Source organism: Carassius carassius, chromosome 6 (genome assembly GCF_963082965.1).
Source record: "Carassius carassius chromosome 6, fCarCar2.1, whole genome shotgun sequence".
Taxonomy (NCBI): domain Eukaryota; kingdom Metazoa; phylum Chordata; class Actinopteri; order Cypriniformes; family Cyprinidae; genus Carassius; species Carassius carassius.
In genome coordinates this window covers 38,867,725-38,873,861 of record NC_081760.1, presented here as the reverse complement: position 1 = coordinate 38,873,861, position 6,137 = coordinate 38,867,725, and the positions used below count along the sequence as shown (strand labels likewise).

Below are 6,137 nucleotides of genomic sequence, written 5' to 3'. Positions count from 1 at the left end.
TTATTTACTGAAGGCTAAAAAACATGTCGAAATGATTAAAATAATGTATAAAATTTAGCATCACAATAAATGCATACATGTACAAGTCAACAACACATGAAACAAAGCTTCATTCCAACTTATTGTTCTAACAAACATGTATTTACAGATGGTAAACCCAACATCCTCCTGCGATTTGAACACAGCTGATACAGTTCTGCTGCTGCACTTCACTATCTCACTCTTCTCAACGGGGATGTCGTTGAGCAACAGGATGAGTAAGACCTTGATGACGGCTCTTTGAGCCACACAACCTTGAAGCGAGAGCAGAAGAACACGTGCAGGACAATCTGACTGCTGTGTCTGCTCCAAACTTTCGTGTGCCTGCACCCCATGAGCCGGACTACCTGAAAAACATTTACACAGAGTTTACAAGTACATGCATTTATTTTTTTATTTTTGTAGTGGGCTAAACCACTAAGTGGTTAAAATTTATAAATAAATTATAAATTTATCCAAAGCGACTTACAGTGCATTCAGACTAACAGTTTTTACCTAACATGTGTTCCCTGGTATTCGAACTGAGGATGAAGAGACCACAGCAGCATCTGGTCCTGATGAGACAGTAAAGGGCAGGTGGAGTGAGGGAGCGTCTCATCTGTGACTCTCGATCGCTTCCAGGATGATGCTGTGGTCTTCTCCATCCTCATTGCACACACCAGTCTACAGACATTTTCATGTCCTACAAAAATACACATACACAATACAAAAAGTCATTACATTATTCTTTTGTTTCAGGTTTTCCCTTTTTTTCACCTTTCCTTGCAGGTCCTGCTCCACCACAAAATATCTGCAGCAAATGCACAGAAATCAAGAATAAGAAAAGAGGTGTAATATTTGTTTAAAATTACATTAAAATAAAATACAACTTAAGATTTAAAATATTTCATTTATTTCTGTAGTGTACTTACACAAATCCTTTGATGTTAGCATTCCTTCATCAGTGTCTCTTCATCAGATAAACACACGTGTGTCTCATCTGTCCCTGTAACATCCAGACAAGAGTCAGTCTCCTCTGTGATTTATCTGTAATATGCTTTATTTACATGTTGAGTTAGTTACTGATGTGACTCGCTTTTCATCCAACATAAATGTTCCTTAAATTATCAATATTACAAATGGACAAATAAAATAGATAACTTATGTTTAGTTACTTTACGTAGATTTGTTTGTTTACATGACTTGTGGATCAGATAATACGTTTTCCTACTAAAACGTACACATCTCTCATATTGCCCCCTAACATTAATATCTACACACATATCATGCATCAAATCCTGCCTAAAACCCCTCCCTTAAAACGTAATCAATATTCCACTCTGTGCCCTAATTAAAGTCGCCATATTGCCAAGAACATATCGTTTTGAGATCTCGCGTGGTTCTGTGTGATTTGGACAACTTCAAGTTACGCCTCCTACTTCAAGTTACGCCCACTTCAAGTTACGCCCCCGTCTTGCAGTCTGCAGATGTACACACTTGGCCTAAGTGTGCTCCAAAACACCCATGTCCCATGACTACGTTTCACAACTGTTTCGAGAATGGCATACCTGCCTAATCTGCGTTTGATTGACAGGGTCGGGAACAAGCCATACAAGCTCACATCTGTCACAACTCTCACAAAGTATAATAGTGGCGTTAACGCAGCAGAACAATTTTTTTTTTTTAAATAAAAATCTTTATATATGAAAAATGTCAGACGTTGTGGCTTGATAACTTAATGCTATTTTTCAGAAAAAAAAGACAAATAAATAAATAAATAAAAGGCACACAGGAACAAAAGCTTAGAAAAGCAGTACCTAACATGAGATAGACCGAGCGCTGAATGAGTGAAAAATCAGGCTTTAAAAAGGGTGAGACTAATTAGGTAATGAGACAGCAGTAGACAATCAGAGATGAGTCCAGGCAATGGCTTATGAGCAATGCAGTCTTTGACGGAATGGCAGAGGTCTGGGGTGGAGTTGCACCTGGTGGTTCTTAAGGGCACTCCAACTGGTGATCATGACAGTAGGTTTGAGAAGCCCATTAATCTGCCATCAACAACTTTCACAGGGCTGACACCCACACTCTCTTGGTTCCACCCAACTCTTACAACCTGTGAAGAATATGTCAAGTGCCCAACGAGAAACAAGGTGTGCAACATGCCGCAAAAACTAGCCTGGCAGATGCTTGCCAATGGCCCGACATTGGCTGGCAGCTAAAGGTAGGATTTGTGTATCCCAGCCTTAAAGGACATCAGAGACTCACTGCTTGATCCCTTCCAGTTTGCCTATAGATCAAGTAGGTCTGTGGAAGATGCTGTGAACATGGCGCTACACTAAAGAGCACCTCGAATCCATGGGAGCCTATGCATGAATCCTGTTTGTGGAATTCAGTTTATTCTTTAATATGAACATTCCAGACATCCTTCACCACAAACTCTCTGTGCCAACATCCAACTGCAACTGGATCACAAGCTTCCTCGCCAAATTACTAAAATCACTAAGAAAGCTCGTCTTTCTCTGCCAACTAAGTAAGCATAATCTGCCCAACTGCTATGTAAATTCTACAGGGCCACCACTGAATCTATGCTGCGCTCATCAGTCACACAGCAAAATCCCCAGTGTTAATTTAACACTCTGAGTGTGGACTCATATAAACACTGAAGCAGTGTTAAAAGTAACACTGAAGCAGAGTTGAGTCAAATCCCAATTCCTCAAAGAGTTAAAGTTAATGAGCTAATTAAGTGACTAATTAAATGAAGATTGCGCATTAGTGATGAACACCTGCTGTAAACAATCAACATTCACTGAAGAAAAGAGAAACGCAAGCACTACAACTGACTCTAACCACAGCCTTGGATGAAATCAACTGGAAGAAAAAAAACTGTCACCATAATTGTGGTGAGTATTTGCTTCAGTTGAGCTCTTGAGGCTTTAAGCAGTTTCTGTAAATTTGCTTCAAAGCAAATGCATTATTGTTTTGCAGCAAACATTTGTGCAATACTGATACAAATATTGATCTAGCAGGTAACTGATGCTTTTGGTGTCTGTGTGATCTTGATTTAAATTTTAAATAAAATAATTTGTGGATTAGTGATAAGAGAGAACTGCTCATTGTGTGCACTTTAGTGGGTTGAAGGCAGAGTAAGAATTCTGAGTTTTGGTCACTTTGGCAAAAAAAGACTGAAATCCCATTATGCAAATTCCACCATAATGCTTCAATAATAAGGCAGAACACAGTTTGGGATTAGGCATTTAGCCATGACCATTCATCATGTGATCCTCAACAGTGGTGAAAATATTTATTCATACAGCAGTGCATTATGGGACTCTTACATGTATTGCAACTTGAAGCATTTTGTTGATTGTCACCGTTGTAGAGATTCATATGCTGGTTCTTGATATCTATGTGTGTGTCTAAAAAGAAAGCACTGGAGTTTAGTTTTTTATATGTGTTACACAAATTTAAAATTCACTCCCTGTAATAAATATTAGAACACTGCTTTTTTTTTTTTTGTGTATGCTTGAAGTTAAGTGCCTAATTAAAGGGTATGTGGTTTCGCATCTCGACAAAATCTTGTTTTGACATCTAGCATGGTTCTGTGTGATTTGAACAACTTCAAGTTATGCCTCCTACTTCAAGTACCTTGTCTTGCAGTTTGCAGACAGACCCTTCTCCACTTAGGAGCAGTGTTTCAAAACATCTGTGATCCGGGATCTCGACACTGTGTTGAAACTTCAGTTTCGCGTCAGCCATCCCTACCTTTTGCCTGTTTTTTTTCACTATGTTTGTGGACGACCCCTTATCAAAAACTGTGTTTGGATCTTCAATCTTCGAGTCCCAGTGCAGTTTCATGATACCTACAATAGAAAATGTTCAGGTCTTCAGCCAGTTGCTGTTTATTGTCTGATAATGAGTTTTTTTTTCATCCTTTTGTAGCTGTCTCATTTTAATTGTGAATCAAGGTTTTTCATTGTTAAATTTCCTGAGAGTGGTGGTGGGGATGCACATGGGTTCACAGAAACTTCAGTGAGTTTGTCCAGGTTGTCAATTGAGACTACAAATACACTGCAGTCTGTGTCATGTCCTGTATTATATTTATGTACTGTATATGAGAGGATCAGCAAAACAAATAACAGTGAACGTAAAGAAAAAACAAGCAAAGCATGTAGGATCACTCTTGTGAAGTCGCCATCCACAGATCCATCTTGGTTAGAAAGATTCCATAACTGTGATATTAAATCCTCAAAACAACTGTGATTTCAAATTTGTTGTGGTTGCTAATGATATTAACGTTTTTCTGTTTCAGATCCTGACAGTAACAACACAGGGTCCAACAGTCAGTTTGGTCAGCTCTGGGAAGGTGATTCAGTAACTCTGCGCTGCAACAGTGATTCAAACAGAATATCTGATAGTCAGATGTTTTACTCTGTTGTCTCTGTTACAGGACGTCTGGTGATACTGTACATATCTGTTGGTGTGGTTTGTGGAGCTGCAGTTATCATAACAATGCTTATTTGGTAATATGTGTTAAATTTACAGATATGACCTTAAGTAAAAGAAACATTTAGCTGTAAGGGTAACTTTTGGTAAATATCAATTTTGCTGGAATATTTATTTATTTATTTTTTTAGGAATAACATTTCATTGATATTGACCATTTTAATATTATCACATAGTAGAAATGCAAGAGTCCAATATTGTTATAATGCAACATATTAATTATCTACTCTTTTACGTAACACATTCATTGTTTTTAAGGAGAAGCAGGATGAAAAAGAGAAAAAACACACCTGATACTCAGGTGAGAAAAATTAGTTATGTAATCAACAGTCTCATCAATAACAAAGAGTTATGACTTTATAGTGAGTTTATAATCATTAGTTATTTATTTTGTCTCTATTTTTTTCTTTGTTTCTTTAATGTTGAAGATTAATCATTCCAGGCCTGATAATCAAATATGTACAGCATCTGATGTTGAGTCGACTGAACCTTTATATGAGAATGTTACGGTAAGTTGTTGTTATAATCTGTTGATGTGAATGCTAATGTAATTATTATTATTATAGATGACCTAATATTTATTATATGTTGATACATTTTTTACATTTTTACTTTTTTATTTTTCTTTGATGGCAAAGATGAATCATTTCAGATCTTGTGATATTGAGATGACTGAACCTGTGTATGAGAATACAATGGTAAGTGTTTTCACTCATTACCTAGAATATCGAATGTCTATTCACTAAATATATGGTGCAGACAATATAATTTACTTCTCAAGATCAAGTAATTAAATTCATTTTTATACTGACCAGGAATTTGAACTATATAACTTAAGTTATTAATTTATTTTCAGCATGACAAGCTGTAGTGTTTGGGAAACTGCCTTTTTCGTCTCTCTGTGGGTGGAGCCCTGAATGATTGACAGCAGTGTCTTGATTTACAGAAATGTATTTACCAATTGGTTTAATCCAGAGATACTTGCAGATGATGAGCCTTAAATATGCTGTAATTTTATTTGAGATAAAGCATGAAAATACCTTATGAATTGGTATAAAAACAGTCTTCATTCACAAGAAACAAAAAGTGCATCTAAAAACTAATATAATCATGTAAAACCTCACTGTATGCAACGTGTTATATATTCTGCTTATTCAGTTTATTAAAAGATTGTATATTGCCCTTTTAATAAAGTGTATTGTACTATTTTGGATGCAGCCGGTGTATCGTTTTACAGAGCAATTAGTTCAGCTAATTCAATTCAGAAAACTTCCTTTTTCACATCATTAGTCTGATTATAATAAATCAATGAAACAATCCAGCTCTCAGTGCCCTCTACAGAAAAAACTTCAGCTACACTACTCTTGGGTCACACAAATGTTTCATCATTAACTACATCTTTGGTGCGTGTGAGCTTCAAAGGCTCGCACTTCCTGGATTGAGAGCTTCAGTCAGAGAAACAAATGTGATTTGATGTGAATGGATAGTTTTTCCAGGTGCAATAATATCATCAAAATTTGGCTTCCTATGGATGTCAGAGCAACATGTCTGTGATGTCAAGCACTCGTCTGTCCATCATGAGGGTCAAATGATCACACAGTCAACACTAGAGAGAT

The 6,137-nt window shown here is 36.8% G+C and overlaps 1 long non-coding RNA gene across 1 annotated transcript; it reads left to right on the top strand.

The window, feature by feature from the left end:
* Positions 1-4,451: 4,451 nt before the first annotated feature.
* LOC132142063 (uncharacterized) lies at positions 4,452-5,899 on the top strand. Its single transcript, XR_009434021.1, has 5 exons — positions 4,452-4,538; positions 4,780-4,822; positions 4,950-5,030; positions 5,160-5,219; positions 5,378-5,899. It is a non-coding gene; the product is annotated as an uncharacterized LOC132142063 (long non-coding RNA).
* Positions 5,900-6,137: the final 238 nt, after the last annotated feature.